Below are 20,848 nucleotides of genomic sequence, written 5' to 3'. Positions count from 1 at the left end.
CCTTACTGAAGCGGACTTTTCTTTATTAAGTCAAAATTGCAATAGAATTGTGGTTCATAATGATAAAATTGCAATAATAAATCATGTATGCACTTAAGCATATCCTTGATTGAGCTGACATTTTTCATCCGATGGGTTTGTGGGTTGTAGTCTCTTTGACATATCTTCTTTACCTGTGTATCCGTCATTGTTATTTCCAATTAGAGTTAAAGTATTTTTAAACCAGGCGAATGGCCTGTCTACCACCTTCGAAAGTGCTAGCAACAAATTATTAGAGCTATCGATCTTCTCTGATTAAAACACACAATACTCTGTAAGTATTATCGACATTTATTGCTTCAATTGCATTACTACAAACTTAATTCATTGAAAGAGCAAAGTTCAGTAGAATCAAAACTGAACAAATTTGGCAGGTTATGTTGAAAAAAAAATTATTCCGTTTTTAGTTTGTTTTCTTCTAATTTTCCCCTTTTACTTATTATAGTGCTTCTTAAGATCAAATAAATACCTCTTGACTATAGCATACCTCATTTTTCAATTCTTTCCTTATCGCACTGTTCCATTTGCACTAACTCAAACCGAAAAGGATCATCCCATTGTACCCCCCCCCCCCAATATATAGTTGGCCTTAGCTTTGATCAATGTAGAATTTCCGGAACCGGTAGCTCCGACAAACAATATGGTTTTTTCTTCACCGATATTTCGAGAGCCTATAAAAAAAGATAGATATAAAATACCAATTTACGAATTGTATTTAGACAGAAAATGGATTACTATATATCTGAATAGGAATATGAATTATTTGGTCGTACTTGTCTCAAGATCAAAGTTGTACAAATCGAGACAGCAGACACTTCGATGAAGAGTGTAATCCAGGGACAAAGACCAAACATGAAAAACAGACATACACAACAAAGAACATAAAGCAACTAATATCATACATACAAAGTAACAAAAGTAAATGAGCAACTTGGACTCCACTAAAAACTGGGAACATGGACCAGGTGCCCCGGTAGGGTAATCGTCCTCTGCTTTTCTAGAAACACCCGCCGAGTTGCTCATAAAAAGTCAAATCCGGGGTAGACAAACGAGGAAAGGAAAACTATGACCCGTTGAATAAATCAGTTTTCATGGTCCAGATGGATACACCATAACGATCCACGAGTTCATGATGACGACCATAAAACTTCTGTAATGATGACTTCAATCTTGTAGCGACAAAACCTGTTCTAGAAGCCTATTTGTTAGAGTTCTAGCGTGATACAAAAAGTCTGCGTAGTTTCAGCAAGCTCTGGCATAACGTATGAGTTGTGATATGAACACTCCATACGCAAGTGCTGAAGGGATGTTGCCACAGATGAAAGGAAAGTTGACAAGTCTGAATGAAAAGTCATCACGTTTGTCGTAAAGTTTGGTCATTAGTTTTCCTTTACCATCGATTTCTAAGTGTAGGTAAAGATACGAGGCTAACTTCACAGTGTCTGTAGTATCCTTTATCTCAAGTTATTTTGGGTGATGCGATGTATCATAACCCCGAAATTAGTATTGTTTAAAGATAATACGTCATATATATAGCGGAAACTGAGCTTAAAGGATCTAGCCAAACGATATTCTTTCTTTCTTTCTGATCAGATCAGCTATAAAGTCAGCCTCATAAGAGTGAAGGAATAGGTCAGCATGTAAAATAGCACAATTTGTTCCCATTGGAATGCCGACCGTTTGTTGAAAAACACGTCCACCACACTGACAAATATGTTGTCGATTAAAAATTCCAGCATTTTGTCAACATATTCCTCTGTATATTTTGAAGATGATTTGGAATTATTTCTTACAAAGTATGAGGAATATCTACCAAGAACTATGTATTGGTATCTAGGTGTACCATCTTTTTTTGAAAATCAACGATGTATAATGTTTTTAAGTCGGGATTTTAACTGAGTATGGGGAATAGAAGTATACAGTGTTGAAAAATCATAGGTTTTAATACTATTATATTCAGATAATAGTCTTGAACTGATTGTCCCCAAAAGATCTTTCGAAAAATTGTGCTCCTTTACTTGCTGACCTATCCTTTCACTCTTATGAGGCTGTCTTTATAGCTGATCTGATCCGAAAGAAAGAATATCCTTTGGTTAGATCCTTTAATCTCAGTTTCCGCTATATAAATGACGTATTATCTTTAAACAATTCTAATTTTGGGGAATTGATACATCGCATCTAACGCAAATAACTTGAGATAACGGATACTACAGACACTGTGATATCAGCCTCATATCTTGACCTATACTTAGAAATCGATGGTAAAGGAAAACTCTTGACCAAACTTTACGACAAACGTGATTACTTTTTATTCAGAATTGTCAAATTTCCTTTCATCTGTGGCAACATCCCTTCAGCACCTGCGTATGGAGTGTTCATATCACAACTCATACGTTATGCCAGAGCTTAACGAAACTACGCAGACTTTTTATATCGCGCTAGACCTCTACCAAATAGGGTTCTGGAATAGGGTTATGTCGCTACAAGATTGGTCACCACTACAGAAGTTTTATGGTCGTCATCATGAACTCGTAGATCGTTATGGTGTATCCATCTGCAGCATGAAAACTGATTTATTCAACGGGTCAGTTTTCCTTTCCTCGTTTGTCTACCCCGGATTTGACTTATTATTAGCAACTCGGCGACTGTTTCTAGAATAGCAGAGGACGCCTGCACTTGGTCTATGCTCCCAGTTTTTAGTGGAGTCGGAGCTGCTCATTTGCTTAAGCTACTTTGTATGTATGATTTCAGTTACATGTACTTTATGTTCTTTGTTTTGTCTGTCTGTTTTCCATGTCTGGTCTTTGTCCCTTGATTACATTCTTTTGATTACCACTATAACCTTGGTTCCCTTGTTTACTCGTTGAGTGTAAGCACACAACGTGTGAGGTAATGCATTCTGGCACGGATCAAAGGACGAGCGTATCGGGCGAACGCCCGCTTTCCAAGAATTAGGAAGAATAGTTTTATTTGCATGAAATCTTGATTTTTCACGAATACTCCATCCAAATATATTTTCTTCGCTTCGCTCAACATCAAACCCTTACTTGAAATCCTGGATCCAACCTGGTGTTAATATTTTTTTCTAAAATGGTTTAAGAAATTGGGTTTTCAGGGAAGTTACATAAAAAACAAAGAATTATGCAGCGAAGTAGGATTTTTTCGTTTTGTTGATTTATTTTTGTCTGTTGTTGGTCAAGTAGTTCACGTTCATCACATCTGAAAATTATACTTGTTCTTTTCTCAATGTCATTTCATATGATTAAGGTAAATATTATATATTTATTTTAAATGAAAAGTATTGGCCATTTCCCCTCCACTAAAATAGCCCTGTACAGGTGCAGATTCTTTTTTATCCGAAATGTAAAGACTTAAGTTATTTCCCCCTTGGTGACACCAGCAAAGAAGAGAGAGGAATTTCATCCTAACAAATTATAGAGAATTTGTCCGAAATTGAGCTTATTGATATTCAGTATGATATAACATATATATTGATTGCAGTTGAGGGTAGTATAGATGCACTAGATCACTATACTCATACTTTGTCTCACCCCGTGCAGGTCCGGGTGTAAAAAGAATAGGCCTGCAGCAGCGCTAAGCTTGTCGTAAAAGGCGACTAAATAATGCTCAGAACCCTAGCCAGGGGCTAGGGCGCTCTGCCCACAGAGCAACTTGGATGTGTGCCCCAGGTGGTGGAATGGGGTACCCCTGGCGTGTTACATGCTGGGGTTGTCAGGCTATAATACGGAAAACCTAACCGCAAACCATAGTGGTGCACCGTGTTGGGAAAGATGCCACGTTCCTCGCACGTTAAAGAACCCTACTGTGGTATTCTCCCGGAGTAGGAACCATACGGGCTCCGTCACAGGAGGCTAAATTTCCCGACCATACCAACCTCTCCCTATTTTCAGTGGCAATCAAAATTTCCCGACCCCATTGTCCTTATGTCCCATCCCTTTTTCATTTCATCATCATTTCATGTTCATTTTATCATCAATTTCATGTTCATCGTCTGAATATGGCTGAAATATTGCTGCTCGGACGTTAAACCCCAACAAACAAACATACTTTGTCTCGGGCGATATTCTTCCTTCGTGAATGATCAAGTATCACAGTAGTCATTCCCAGAGTCTACTTTACATAGACATACATATCTACAAAACGTCACGAAATACCCCTATCAAAAACGCCAGTTTTGAACGTTTATACTATGCATCTTTAGCCGGAATGACTGTAACAGGTTTATATCCATGATATTAGGGACAGATTACATTAATGGAAACATGACCTAAATGTTTAAGTCAGCGATAGTACATGGCTATTAAACGTCTGTAACTGGAATAAAAATGCAAATATTTTGCAAAGAAATAACATTTAACATTTTAAATTTTCAAATTATATTCATTTTATTTTTAATTCTGCAATGTATTTTACATAATGGTTACATAATAAAATATAAGAAATCAAAAAATAAATAAAGCTAAGAAATAATGGGTAATAGTTAACATTATTAAATTTCCTCTCCTTATATAACTCCAACGCATTTCTTCGTAACCGAACGAACGAAACGTTTGATATAACTCGATTTTCAGTCTAATTAAGTTTGTAGAGGCATCACATTAATTTTTGATTACAATTTCAATGAAATCGAAATGAGTTAAACCTTAGTTTGAGCATTACTTATACTGTAATTGTATCATTCCATATAAGAAAACAGACCATCACAATAGGTCCGTCCGTTGGTTCGTCAATTTAGCGGAAATCTCTAGTATGAGATTCAAAATCTCGTATCAATATTGTAGTATTTAATATCAAAACAAAGGTTGCAAATGTTGTTTTAATATAATTTATCTCCGGTGAAAAAAAGATTTAATGATTTTTACGTGCACTAATTAAACATAACTTTTCCCTTCTTCTTCCTTCACGATCTGTTGCATTAGGTTCCTTAAAAGCGAATAATCTTATAAATTGATTCAAATAAATCTGAATTGTATCCAATTTGAACTGAAAAAAAAACATGTTGTTTTTTAAAAAGCGGCCTTTTTTTGTTGATCAGTTAATTAACACCAAAAGGGTGTTTTCTAATTATCAACTATACCAATGTATTGAAAATGATGGGTTTATCCCCCGTTGAATGAACTAATCCAAATCATTGCATACAAACAATACAGTAAACAATACAATAAAGGGACTCAACTGATGTATTTTGCTGATAATAGCCGTTATATTAATTGTCTAAATTTGAAGCTGCCTTAGCTGTCATTTTTGTAAATTTTTGTTTCTGTTGAAATATGCGTTAACTCCGAATTATTTCTACTAAATTATACATTTCTTGTACAATTTCATTTGATATCCACAAATAAAATGCATTAAAAACATGAAATAGGTTTCGATACATGTATTGTCTTGCAAGACGAAAGTCCACCTCGATAAAATTCGTATGTGCCAACTTCTGGTTACCTTAATCCGCGTATGTGCTATAAGGGTCGATTCTTAAAAAAATATGAATGCAAAGCGAAAGTGGCTAATCAACGGCAAGGAAGACTCGTTTCTTTGACGGACTCACGGTGTAAAAGAAAAAAGTCCAATATAACGCAAGGATCCTTTTTATAATTTACGTATTGTGATATAATACGGCACAAATATGGTCAGTAATTGTCATCATGTATTTGAAAACTAATCATGAAATAGATGAAATAAAATGAACACAAGACATATGCTTATTTGTGTATCCGTGAATTAAATGGGAGGAAACTAGGATTAGAACGAAGAACGAGATGTTTGTAATCTAGGAACAAAAAAAAGATCAAAGTAACAGATATACAGAAATACAATTTTGGTACATATTTTATTTTAAAGACATATTTTAGACCAGGAGCACAAGACAAAACTATGTAATAAAACTAGTTTGCATCGATAGTGAGTTCAGTGTTCATTTATATGATGTCGTATCCTCTCAAAGGTTATTATTTCGCATTCGTCGTCGTCTCCAATAAGTTTTAATCGGATAGTTGGTGTACCGTTTTTATATGAACGCTTCAATACTTTGAAAGTGGCTCCAGCAGGGTAAACCCTTTCCATTTCCGTATAACATGCAAAGTCTTCAATGTTCACTGGTTACCACTGGCAGTTCACCTTGTTATCGATTATGAATTCGACGTTAATATCCCCACTTGGTTCACAAGATGGAAATGCTTGAGCATAGTGTTTTTTGTAACGATGATGACACGAAAGAGAGCCAAGAGAACTTTGTTCCCATTTGATATTTTGCCAAAGCCAATGCCGTTATTTTCATTTTGCGGTAGGTTGTGTGTTTTTCTCTTTCAAGACTCTTCCAACAAAACAACAGCAGATGAAACATAAAAATGTATGGACCAAGAGCCAAGTCCTTTCCGGTCGATTTGTAGTCATAGTCACGCTGCCGTTGCAGAGCTGTATTCAAATATGTGTACAAATGTGTTGTCTCGTTTGTATAAACATTGACAATTTCCTCGTTGAAGTTTTGTCTTGAAGTACAGCGCTGTATCCAATCGCTTGCTTTTGAACACTCTGGATACAGAGACTGGGCTATGCGATCCCTAACGAGCATCCAATTATTCCCCGAGCTCACGTATCTAAATATGTCATTCAGTAAATCGGGAAGATATTTTGATCGGCTCAAGTGATGCGGGTGAAATGCGCTTTTGTAAGCAGCTAGTGTAATGCAGAACAGACCGTATTCTTCATTATGAATTTCATTCGGTCCATGATAGAAGGTGTCTATTTCGTCATCGCCTTGCGTTGTCAAATGATTCGAGAGTATCTTAGAAACTCCGAAATGACCGAACAAATTTGCAATATCTTCTGCCGTATTTCCGCAAGCATGACCTCTCTCAGAAACACCATCTTTAGCTTTCAAACTAGTCTCACAGGTTTGGAATATGAGAATTGTTCTGATAACAGACTGATTGTTTCAGTAAACCCCCTGTTGCAGGATATCCCATCGTCGATCTTCGGGTATCAAGTTTAGTAGGTATGGTTTATTCGGGCGGTGGGGGGTTCCAATTATGCCAAATCTTTGACCAATTTCCCATCTTTGCTGCTGCAAATAATTCTTTAATGTCCCTATGATCAGCTTCAATGCTGCGGGTTGTTGATACCCATTGTAACGGGCTCTACAACGGAGAAATTAAATATGAAAACAAAGGCAATGTTTCTTCTCTTAATAAATGTACAAGATAAAAAAAATCAATCGATTTAGATATATGATGTAGTATAATTAGCAAACTTTGAAATATCCCTAATTGCTAAAGGAACTTTCCAAAATCCTGATTTTTGAAAATATGCATCTGTAAAAATATTAGGACTTTTCACTGTTTTTGATTATAACTAAAATGTACTTATACGTCATTTAAATCTTTTATATTTTCTTTGTATGTAGCTAGATAGGTAGAACATTGCCAAAGTATATTTGATTCTATTCAATTTATACGGTATATTGAAAATAGAAGTTGATTTTTCGGAAACAAAAAATGCATTTGCGAAAAACAAATTATTATCAAATTTGCGTAAGCCTTACATGTATTGTGTCTTACTAACGTATATCTCATTGATCGCGAATGTTAAAGTATAGTCTTTTTTAAGCAATGAATAAAGCTACTTACCTTCCGTGCGTAGTATTTATGAGCTTGCTCGTTATATAACCGTGTTAGAAACTTTCGGAGAATAATCATTTTAATTACGTAACTAAAAATAGAGCTAAGACTTCATCAGTCTACATCTCAATTGCTAAGTACATATTTATAGCATAGACAATTTACGGAAAGTGAAAACTTTAAAAAAAAACTTTATTCTATGATTTCGTCATACAAATCAGGACCATTTAGGGGTGGATCAATTAGATATTTCAGGTTAGAGTGACTAACATAGAATAAAAGTACAATAAAGCGAGGCAATGCCATTTTTCAAGGAAGGAGTTAAGAAAAATTAAGATTTCAGGCAAAACAAAAAATCCCAATCCAAGGGTAGGTACACCCGACACACCTCATCTCGGATTCACACATTATAGAGGGAGACGTAGAAAATAATAGCAGTAATAAGACCTATACTGCTACCACGCTCTCCAAGGAAGAGATTGTGGAAAACCATAAATTTGTACTATCTTCTGTTGGTCTCTCTACCAAGGACAATGGCCCCGTGCAGGTCCGGGTGTTAAAAGAATAGGCCTGCAGCAGCGCTAAGCTTATCGTAAAAGGCGACTAAATAGTGCTCAGAAACCTAGGCGGGGGCTGGGCGCTCTGCCCACAGAGCAACTGGGATGTGTGCCCCAGGAGGTGGAATGGGGTACCCCTGGCGTGTTACATGCTGGGGTTGTCAGGCTATAATACGGAAAACCTGACCGCAAACCATAGTGGTGCACCGTGTTGGGAAAGATGTCACGTTCCTCGCATGTTAAAGAACCCTGCTGTGGTATTCGATAGGAGTAGGAACCTTTGCGCTCCGCCACAGCAGGCTAAATTGCCCGACCTTACCCATCCCCCTTTTTCCAGTGGCAATAAAAATTTGTCGACCCTATTATCCTTGTGACCCGTCCATTTTTTCATTTCATGTTCATTGTCTGAATATAGCTGAAATATTGCTGCTCGGACGTTAAACCCCAACAAACAAACAAACCAAGGACAATGATTGTGATTTACCGTCTATGTACTGGATTCCACAAAAATCCATACAAACAACAACGTTTCATTGCTGGATCTGCAGAATGTACCACCAAACTTCTTTCAAAACTTTTAACTTCTATACTCACAGCTGTCAAAAAGAGGGTCTGCATTCCTACCACAACACTTGTTACTCGCGTAGTGGTATTAATTCAATGTGGATCCAGAAAAATTCCAAAGATATTTTGGAGACAATCAGTTCAAGACTATTAACAGAATATAATAGCCTTAAAACATTAAAACCTATGATTTTTCAACAATGTATACTTCTGTTCGCCCATACTTAGTTAAAATCCCGACTTAAAAACATTATACATCGTTGTTATCCAACAAAAAAAGATGGTACACCTAGATACAAATATATAGTTCTTGGTAGAGATTCCTCGTACTTTCTAAAAGTAATTCCAAATCATCTTCCAAATATACAGAAGATGTTTACAATTTATTTATTTATTTTTTTTTTAATTCGCCATTTATTCGGAATATATTTTGGTCGAAAAAGTCATACAAGGTAATAAGGCAAAGTTATCAAATAAACAGTCTCAAGGTAAAAAACTTCAGGTTTGATATGTATTAACAAAATAAAAATTCGTGGTTGTTGAAAAATCGTCCATATAATGTTGGTCATGATTATTATCAAATAAAACAGATAAAATCTAGTAAGAAAACATATTTAGTGTCCATTATTACCGAAACCAATATCATGTAATAAAATCAAAATGTTAACTGTGAAACTACATAGAGTTATGCTTCTTTTATCAACTGCAAATTGAACGTTAAATGATAATTGATACTCAAACGTCGTCATGTCTTAGGGTGGTCTTAGGATAATTAAGTCCAAACTTTTTTCCCGAAGATGTCATAAGTTAAGACATCTCTATATTTTGGTCCTAATTTTAATTTAGGATATCTAATTAGTAGTCTTGCGATCATCATATGATAGGATGTGGAGTAAGGTTGTCCGAAATGAATAGAATATTAGTTTTAATGCAAATTCCTTTCCAAAGTTTCATTTTTCTCGAACCCATAAGAAATATTCTGTCTCGGTGAAATTTCGACTTCTTTTTCTAATCGTTGCAACATGTGTTGAATAATAAATTTGAATGCATGCATGCATGAAAGGACCAAAATACACGCGGTTTTTTTTATGTCCGTCAATTTTGTTTTAAATTATAGACAGTAGCTGACCTGTTGTATTGAAATTCATTGACAAAGATATGTTAAATATGCAGTTCTTGGGTTTCCGTTTCCAATTGATTATGAATATTAATACATACGTGCATGCATATGATACACATTTCACAGTGAGACACTCACTTTCTAGTCATGTTAATTAAAAACAAAACATGGATAAACAAGTATTCTTTTACACCACAAGAACAATTCATAAATTTGTCCCTTAAGAAATGTAATTAATATAATAACGTAATATTGAAATCATAAGAATATCTTTATAACGATGATCTGAAGATAGCTTTGTTGTGTAACTTAAGCTTCGTCGCAAGTAAGTCATAAGACAAGCATAATCAATGTCCTAAGATATGTTTTAGGATATCTCGGTTAACAGACCCCAGAATTCATTTGGCCACGTGCAGGTCCGGGAGTATAAAGAATAAGCCTGCAGCAGCGCTTAGCTTGTAACAGGTGACTAAATAGTGCTCAAACCCCTAGCCGGGGGCTAGGGCGCTCTGCGCACAGAGCAACTGGGATGTGTGCCCCAAGTGGTGGAATGGGGTACCTCTGGAGTGTTACATGCTGGGGTTGTCAGGCTTTAATACGGAAAACCTGACCGCAAACCATAGTGGTGCACCGTGTTGGGAAAGATGCCACGTTCCTCGCACGTTAAAGAACCCTGCTGTGGTATTCGATAGGAGTAGGAACCTTTGCGCTCCGTCACAGGAGGCTAAATTGCCCGACCCTACTTATCCCTCCCTTTTATCTTGTGGTCATCAAAATTAGTTGACCATATCATCCTCGTGTCCCATCCCATTTTTCATTTCATGTTCATTTTATCATCCATTTCATGTTCATCGTCTGAATAGAGCTGAAATATTGCTGCTCGGACGTTAAACTCCAACAAACAAACAAAATAGAATTCATTTGGTTAACATAGCGACATCCTTTCATGGCGAATACGTAGGAAGAAACTCCCAAATAAAAAAAACGGAAACCAAGGTTATAACGGTAATCAAAAGAATGTAATCCAGGGACAAAGACCAGATATGGAAAACAGACATACACAACAAAAAACATAAAGTAACTAAAATCATACATACAAAGTAACAAGAGCAAATGAGCAACTCGGTCTCTACTAAAACCTGGGAGCATGGATCAGCTGCAATGGTAGGGTAAGCGTCCTCTGCTTTTCTAGAAACACCCACAGAGTTGCTTATAAAAAGTCAAGTGCGGGGTAGACGACAGACGAAAGGAAAACTATGACACGTTGAACAAATCAGTTTTTATGGCACAGATAAACTAACAGTAATGATCCACTTGTTTATGATGACGACCATAAAACTTCTGTAGTGATGACTTCAATCTTGAAGCAACATAACCCTGTTCCAGAAGCCTACTTGTTAGAAGTTAAGTGAGATACCAAAAAAAACTGTGTAGTTTCGGCAAGCTCTGGCATGACGCAAATTGAAACACCGTAACGATCCGCGAGTTCATGATGACGACCACAAAACTTCTGAAGTGATGACTTCAATCTTATAGCAACATAACCCTGTTCCAGAAGCCTATTTGTTAGAGTTCTAGCCAGATACAAAAAAACGTCTGCGTAGTTTTTTGGCAAGCTCTGGCATAACGTATGAGTTGTGATACGAATACTCCATACGCAGACTTTTGAACCAATACATAGCTGCAATATTTTTATCAGAACTTAAAGTATGACAATCAACTCGAAAAAACACTATAAGATAAAGACCATTCGTAGTGTAGTTCCATGAATATATTTTATTTTCTTGATTATTTATTTATTTGTCTTTAATTTTGCAACAGCGAGCTTAGAAGCGTGACAATACTATGAACATTTTATTTTATGAGTTCATCAAAGTAATCAGAAACTGAAAGATTGTATTTCATTTCTTTCACCATAACTAATATTGAAACAAATAATTTACTTCTTTTCCATATTTTTACTACAATCAATGTCCAAATCTATTATAAGACTGAAGACTTTAATTCCAAAGCTACCTTTTTACAGAGAAGGGGGAAACGCTAGTAAAAGTACTTGCCATAGAATGGGAAATAACTTAACTCTTGCGCTTGATAGATATTGCGGCAGCAAACAATTATCCAAGGATTACAGGCTTACCCAAAAGCAAGTGGAAGAAGGATATGTTGCAAATAAATTACAATCATCACTTGACAAAATCTACCATCGTCATTAGGACCTGGTTATGGTGTGTTAGCTTCCAGTAAACATGTACCTATCATAAATATTCGTCCTCCGTCGACGCGTTGAACATTTACCGAACAGCACGGCGGAGTTTTTGTCAGAGTCAGCAACTACACATCCTTCCGGTGTACCTGATTTCACGTATGGATAATAGAATGCGTGCTATTCGCTTTCTAAATATATACAAAGATTTACTTTGCGCATTTGAGTCTGTCTTTTAAACTCTTTCCTTTCCATTTACACTGTTATTTTATTTTCTGTTTAAATATACAAGTTTTACATTTACAAATTGAACACATTATTTTTTCCGGATGTTACATGGTTAGCTAGAGGCTTGCAGTCATTGTTGAAATGTTATTTCCCTTTGCAGAGTTTTCAATCTACTTTATGTCTCTGTGTTTGATTGAGAACTTTCATCATATAAGATTTTCTGTTTAAAAGCCACAATTTATGACTGATTTTTTTTTAATTTACCCTTTTTCATAACCATCTTCATTTAATGTACTTAATATTTATGTGGTCCTGTGCCCAAGCCTCACTCGTTTAACCTTCATGATCATTTTATGATGAATTAACGAAGAAATCCTACAAAAAATAACTAGCAATTTGACATAATTAAGTTTATTTGTCATACCATACATTATATTGTCCTAAGTAAAGGAGTAAACTCACTAATTCTAGTTTCTTGCCTACTATTTTGCCAAAGTTTCAACTTACTTTTTGAAATTTTCTATTTGCCTGTTTTAAAGTTAAAATATTATCTGAATACTAATATACAGAAAATACTTACTGTTGCGTGATGATTTTGTCATAAGGAGGGCACAAAACTCTACACAGTTTTCGAGGAATTTTCACGAAAATGTGAGGATTATGGGTAGTAGTTTAATCCAAAAATATGGAGCGCAATCTATGAACAACAAAATATTTTGTCAGGAGTTTTAATGGTACAGACGGCTATTTTTGTAGAAATATCAAAGAGTTCGATAAATGCGCCCTATATTTTCTACATAAAAATGTCTCATGAAATAAGCTATTTAATACAATTCAACTATATTTTAAAATTTTGCGTTATTTACCTCAACGATTTTAGTGCAACACATGCAGTAACAGCAATACAACTTTGTTTTTCACAAAAGGCACATATTCAACTAGTAAATTATGCAATTTTCAAGTTTATTTGAAATACTTTACTTTTTGGGGCTGATTTTTTTATATTTTCTTAACATACTCCTTTCCCATATTGCTCAACAAGGAAACACACATTTAGAGCAACCAATATAATTTTATAACAAACCTCAAATTAAGGCTCTTAAAAATATAATCTAAGTATGAAGTGTAAAAACAGTCTGCATTATTTACTTTATTCACATCATGATGCTTTTTTTAATTCAATGAAATTGCCCAATTGTGACCCGTGTCGGGAGATCTGCATTATTATTGCTAGACAATAACCGGATTACACACGCTTGCAAAATGACGGGTGTCGCTGGCGGAGTAGGATATGCTTAAAATTTTGGAGCACCTGATGTTAATGCTTTAGTTATTTTTACTCTTTTCGTGTTACATCTTCTTTTCCTTATCTTCAGTCCTTAAATGTAATCTATTGTATTGGGTTCGCTACATTGTGATTGTATGTCATCTGTGTTTTCTGTTTTCACTTGCAGGCCATGCACTCGGAATTTTTTTTTTTTTTTTTTTTTTTTTTTGAGGCATTTGAATTGTCCCACTGTTGACGCTTTTCATTTTTGGCCATATTTCGTCTTCCTGCATTGGTCCAGACCATTACAGTGAGCCGTGTTTTTGGTGTTCTAGCTAAAGAAGACAACAGGAAAGCATGTCACATGAACACTTTGAGCAAACCAGGCGTCAATTTTCCTTTATCATGCTGCCTTATTTTATAAGAGCAATGACTACTAATTTGAAAGCCTTTGGCATAATTTGATACTCCTCTACTCATTGTGAGAGCTTTCTTACTAGACCACAAAGGCGTTTGCAAATATATCAAACCTGTGAGCGCTTTTTCCGTTCGTTCATGTATTAGGAATCTATCTTGCTGGGGTGTTATGTTAGTGAGTGCATAAAATATGAAATATCATGATTTCAGTATTCAAATGATAAATTCCTGACTAACAAAATCAAAATGGATTCCGCCAGCCTCTCATATTGACAGAATCTCCTTGCTATTCTAAAAATTTAATTTAAGTGTTAACTGAGCGAGTAGCGATTGTGCATATGTTATTTGTTAATTTTATGGATCGGTTAAAAGGTCACTTTTTGAAAATGAATTGAGATAAATGATATGTTTAAGTTAAATATTGTACTTTCTTTTGCAATTTTATGAGTTTTTCAATTCATAATGCAATTTATATAATCTTTTTATCCTATAATAAGTTGTTTGCGTATCTTAGACCAAAATAATGATCTAAAGCGTATAAAATTTAATATTATGTGGAACGTGAAATAAATTGATTCCAAATTATGATGTGCTTTCGTATTGTTTGTTAACATTTCTTTCAAGAATGTTTAGTTTTCTAATTTGGCACTTTTTCATTGGAGATAAATCATTTACGTAGGATGCACTATTAGTAGGGAAGATAATCTTTGTCAGTTCAATTATTTGTTTATATTTGTCACCCTAAAAACACCTAAACCCTTTACAAAGCGTACAAATTATTAAGGATTTTTGCTTAGTTTGGTTCCTATACTAAATGCTTTCTTCTACGAGCATTAATACTTTTCTGTTTTTTTTAATGATATCTTAAAAAGACAGCACAACAGAACAAAGGGAGATGATTCACACAGATATTTATATATATTAATATATTGGTATATCTTATCCATATTTGCTACTGCTTTTATCTTTTGTTTTTCATGTTAATCATTTTAACATGCAAATTTACAATTAGGTAACCATCGTTCAACGGGTCATAGTTTTCCTTCCCTCGTTTGTCTACCCCGGACTTGACTTTTTATGAGTAACTCGGCGGGTGTTTCTAGAAAAGCAGAGGACGCTTACCCTACCGGTGCACCTGGTCCATGCTCCCAGATTTTAGTGGAGTCCGAGTTACTCATTTACTTTTGTTACTTTGTATGTATGATGTTAGTTACTTTATGTTCTTTGTTGTGTATGTCTGTTTTCCATGTCTGGTCTTTGTCCCTGTATTACATTCTTTTGATTACCGCTATTACCTTGGTTTCCTTGATAACTCTCTCTTGCTACACACCCTTGTAAACTGGTTTTGATTTCTTTGCATGGAATTGTACTTAAATTGGATTTTATATCGTTTACGTATAAAATGCCATATATATTTAATGCTTTTAATTTATAAAAGAGTAGTCAAGGGAAATCATTTCATACAGACTTGAATGTTTAAAAACATTTCATAAGTTTTACTGGATAATGCATTGTTTTGTTATTGCGAAATGTACAAATCGAATATGTAAAAAAAATGCATATTGCACTTTCTGGTGCTGTAAAAGTTTATAAATGATATCATGCAAATATATATACTCAAGATGGTAAAGACTCAAGTCAAAGGCAAAATATGACAGATTTCTATCATTAAACATTATTCGTACAACAACCCCTGTGAAATGTTTGTTACATTGTGTGGTCTCGTGTCTAAGCGCCACTCGTTTAACCTTCATCCACACTGTCTAATAAGTTAACAAAGAATAACCACAGTAAAACTACATTACTAGCAGTGTGACACAAATTTTATTGGTCATATTATATCGTTTGTCTTCTGTAAGTGATCCTATAACTCCACAAATTTGTAAGAAACTCATAAGTTTCGAGTTACCCGTATTATTTCTGTAATAAACGTCAAATTATGTGGTCATGAACAGATAATACCAGATTTGTCATTACCGTAAAATGCAAATGAAAAAGAATATTCAGATTTATAGTAGCAACCGATTTTTTTCCTACAAAAACAAATTTAAATGTAATTTCAGGCGAGAACCACTTTCTCCCCTGAACAACATAGCTGTTTGTAAGGGAGAGTCCATAAATATGTAACTAACTATAAATTATAAGCATTACACCAGTGTTATGTAGGTATTGCGAATGTGAAAAGTCTGTCTTACGTTACCCTTAATATTTTCCTTTGTATACACTGCTGAAGATCGACCTTCTGGTGTTTACTATTTTTACTGATTTAGGTTTAGGTTTAGGCTGACGTATTCGTAATGTCTCACCATTGTCGTTCTTAGTTTTAATTACCAATAAGAGTAACAAAAATGGGGAAATTTGTACAATTTTGCACACGTTGTCACATTTACCAATTAAACCATAACTAAATCTGAAAGGTTATTAAATATAAATAAAGAAGCGTTCAGACTTCATACATATACATACTGAAAAGTAGTAAAGGCGTTTTTAGTTCATTCGTTATCAGATTAAGCTGGATATTCATAAAATGACATAATTCACCATCCTGCCCATAAATATTCTAAATATCATAGATATCGACAAGCAATTTTAATTTATGCTGTACTTGCTGTAAATTAATTGCTTGTTCATATGTCGGTTTATATTTCATAAATCATACCGTATATAAAAGAGTCGGACGGTTTAGTATTTCCAACGAGGCGTGTTTTCTTTGTTTAAGACTGAATTTATTGTCCTCAAAGAGTATTCAAGACAACCAAGGTTATAGCGGTAATCAAAAGAATGTAATCCAGGGACAAAAACCAGACATGGAAAACAGACATACACAACAAAGAACATGAAGTAACTAAAATCATACATACAAAGTAACAAAAGCAAATGGTTAACTCGGACTCCACTAAAAACTAGGAGCATGGACTAGGTGCACCGGCAGGGTAAGCGTCCTCTGCTTTTCTAAAAACACCCGCCGAGTTGCTCATAAAAATGTACAGATTGTCATTTGAACCGGAAGTTATAGGGTAAACAGTTAAGTTCGTATATACATGAAAATTATCAAGCTCCGAACAGCGTTTGACGTTAGAAATTCACTCTAGACGCTGCTGCCAGCCCTTTCAGAAAATGCAAGGATCTTGCAAATTCGGGAAGAAATGAATGATTTTACACTACGTTATCCGATTGTCAAACGACGTGTGATTTGAATTACGCCCAAGAATTTCGGAAGGCCTGTCTGTATCGGTAAGTAAGAGAGGAAACGCATGCCTGCCGCTGCATGGAGCTTGGTAACTTATAACGTCTCGTGGTTCATTATGAAGCACGTACTATTTTTGGTAATCAGTAGATACTAATCTCCAGGATATATACGATATCAGATATTGATGTTGTGATATTGCCCTTATATAGGATATAGAGTCGTAAATTATATACAAAACATATCATCATATAATGCGCACCTTCGAAATACATATAACCTTCCAAGCCCCCACCCAAAAACAATGCAATAGTAGTGTCCTTTATTTTTCTATTTCTATTTTTTATTTATTTATTATTTATTTATTTATTTATTTATTTATTTATTTATTTATATTTTTATTTATTTATTTATTTATTTATTTATATTTTTATTTATTTATTTATTTTTTTTGTTATTGTAATGTTTTGTTTTTTTTTCTTAAGGTGTATTTTTTTTTACAAAATAATTAAATCTTAAACGAATGCAAACAGCAATCGCAAATTTTGTTAATTCCTAACTAAATCAGTCATGCGATATGAACAGTAACGTCCAACGACAAGTGTTATTTAAAGAATGTTATGAGAATAAATGTTTTACAACATGAAAACTGATTTATTCAACGGTTCATACTTTTCCTTTCCTCGTTTGTCTGCCCTGGATTCAACTTTTTATGAGCAACTCGGCGGGTGTTTCTAGAAAAGCAGAGGACACTTACCATACCGGTGCAACTGGTCCATGTTCCCAGTTTTTAGTGGAATCCGAGTTGCTCATTTGCTTTTGTTACTTTGTATGTATGATTTTAGTTACTTTATGTTCTTTGTTGTGTATGTCTGATTTCCATATCTGGTCTTGGTCCCTGGATTACATTCTTTTGATTACCGCTATAACCTTGGTTCCCTTGATTACTCTTTAAGGAGTTTATTTTCTAGGGAAAGGTTTGTGTATGGTTTTCGATTAAAACAGGCATAAGAGCCATTAGTAATAATAAATCTGTGGCAAATATCTGATAAAAGTGCAAAGCAAAAATGAGACAGATCTATGCCACTAACCCTGAATCTTTCGTGGTAGTTTTGTTTTCGCTACCTTCGCTGTAAGACACGGAACGCGAAATTTAAACTGTTGTGAATATTTTCTACAGGGAACATTGTAATACGTTTTGAGGAACGACCGCGTATTTAAACTGTGTGAGGGCAGATTTATCGCAGGAATAGCTAAATAAGGACGACGTGAACATTACACTTTTGAGAGCCGTAGAGAAACTGAAAATACCGGGCTTTAGTGTGGTTTCTTTCGAATTTAAATTTAGTCGCAAATGACTTTGGAAGTAAATATGTAAGGCGCAGCGCGGCTGTTTTCAGAAGGTTTGCGTATTCTTGTTGGTGAAGACAATATAAACAGTGTTATTTGAGTAAAAATCTTATAGCTCCGTCATAAGGTTTAATATAATGTCGATCAAATTGAGCAAGTGCCAAAAACCATCATCTGATATGATATAGGAATATTCAATAATGAATTGTCATGATCATAATATAAACCGTTATTGGATAAAACTATCACTTATAATTAATTCTTTATTGTTTATTGTTAGTTTTCTCAAGCTCCCTTCAAAAAGTTGCGTGTCAACAAAAATGATTGTGACAACCTTGTCATGGCCGACATGTTAGCACCTAGAAAACAGCTGACAAAACATGATACTTATTTAATTATCAAAAATTAAGTGGTGTTCATTTACACTTAGTTGATGAAAAGTATTATAAATTGCATTGAAAGTTTTTGATGTAAATCATAACATTTTTTTCAAATACAGCAATTTTTTGTGCATGGAATTTTTGCATTCGTGCAAACATAACTAATTGCAAATTAAAACCGCTTAGCGTAATATATTGCCAGGCCTAAATTTAGTATAAAGTATGTTCATTTTTGTTATGGCAACAGGTCATAGTTAAGCGTCTTTAAAAAATTCTTAAGAGAATACGACCTACAAAACTACTTTAAAGTATCCAAAGCGGTTATGCATACCAAATTTGTAGTAATAATTATTTTGCCAGTATGATTTACACAATAAGCACACTCTTCTAGATAGTACTAATAAATGAACTCGATTGTTGCAGCTCGATACACATTGTTATGAAATTTAGTAACGCAAAAACAGAGTTAGATAAAATTCTGCAATTTGATCGAGACAATTATTATTCTATTTCCAATAATTTAAATTCGTTTATTAGGGCTGACAGATGTCACAATCATATTTCGTTTCCCCTAAAGAAATGAAATGTTTTTGTTTATTAATAGAGTGTAAATCAAAATAGGGACGGCTTTCACCTCGCGGAATATCAGTACAAGTATATTTTTATCTAAATCAATGTTATTATGTAAAATTCTATGTCATTTTTTAAAACAGAAACATACAGTCGAATTGCTTTATTTCGGCGGGAGTTTCTAGAAAAGCAGAGGACGTTTACCCTACTGGGGCACCTGGCCCATGCTCCCAGGTTTTAGTGGAATCCGAGTTGCTCATTTGCTTTTGTTACTTTGTATGCATGATTTTAGTTACTTTATGTTCTTTGTTGTGTATGTCTGTTTTCCATGTCTGGTCTTTGTCCCTGGATTACATTCTTTTGATTACCGCTAGAACCTTAATTCCCTTGATTAATCTTTGAAATAAAAGAAAGGCGTCAGTTAATGAAGGTGTTATATTTGTAGGTTGATTCAATTTGCGGAACAGACAGGTTTCACTTTAGTTTGATTATGAAAAAAAAAATCAAAGATTAAGTAGCACTCCACATACGAATCATGCAAAATGTGATTCATGGTTAAAATAACATGTGGTTTTTCATATAACCCATGTTCATATGAGATGAAAATTATATAGAATGTACTGTAGATTTCAAAATTAAGGGAGATAACACTGTAAATGACACTTAAATACAATAGAATCTATTGGATTTTCACTGATGATTATCTCCTCAGAGCGGGCAGATATGAATGAACAATTACAAATTTCACAATATAGACTCATAAAACAATTTAATTACAAAAAATTTATGGATTTTTGGGGTGTATCACATTTTTCAGATTTTGCATGATTTTTACAACGGCTTCTTGATATTCTAAAATGATAACATTGAAGCCTCAAACTGTTCTGCCATTGCTTACAATTTCATAAACGTTTTTGGCTAACTTTTAAAACTGTCGTGTCCATTAAAAATATGTGAACTTGATTAAGAATCATAAGCAACCATCTTAAAGTTTACAAAAATCAGATGGGACGGTTCGTGCATGTCAAAATGCAATGAGAATGGATATGGTGAATGTCAAAGAGACAACAACCTCAACGGGATAAAATAATATGTCAGCTCAAGGCAACCCATGAGTCTTTAATGATTGACGAAAAAACCCTCACACCACAACGCAGGCTGCAGCTACCCCTAAAACAACATTATACACAGATACAGCGAAATATTTAACCCCATATACACTAGCAAACTAAAAGTAAACTGAAAATGAAAACACAACAATACATACAGTGGCCAGAAATTCTTGACGTTGGATAGGCGCAAAAAATCCGGCGAGGTTAAAGTACTTTTTTA

General features: G+C 34.6%; 1 pseudogene; it reads right to left on the bottom strand.

Annotated features, from left to right (window-relative positions):
• Nucleotides 1-5,892: 5,892 nt before the first annotated feature.
• Nucleotides 5,893-6,991, bottom strand: LOC148607249 (uncharacterized; annotated as a pseudogene).
• Between the last annotated feature and the right edge of the window lie 13,857 nt (nt 6,992-20,848).

Source organism: Perna viridis, chromosome 9 (assembly GCF_037379345.1).
Source record: "Perna viridis isolate PV_CMFRI_1.1 ecotype Kerala chromosome 9, ASM3737934v1, whole genome shotgun sequence".
NCBI classification, from domain to species: Eukaryota; Metazoa; Mollusca; class Bivalvia; order Mytilida; family Mytilidae; genus Perna; species Perna viridis.
This window is presented reverse-complemented; position numbering and strand designations above follow the sequence as displayed.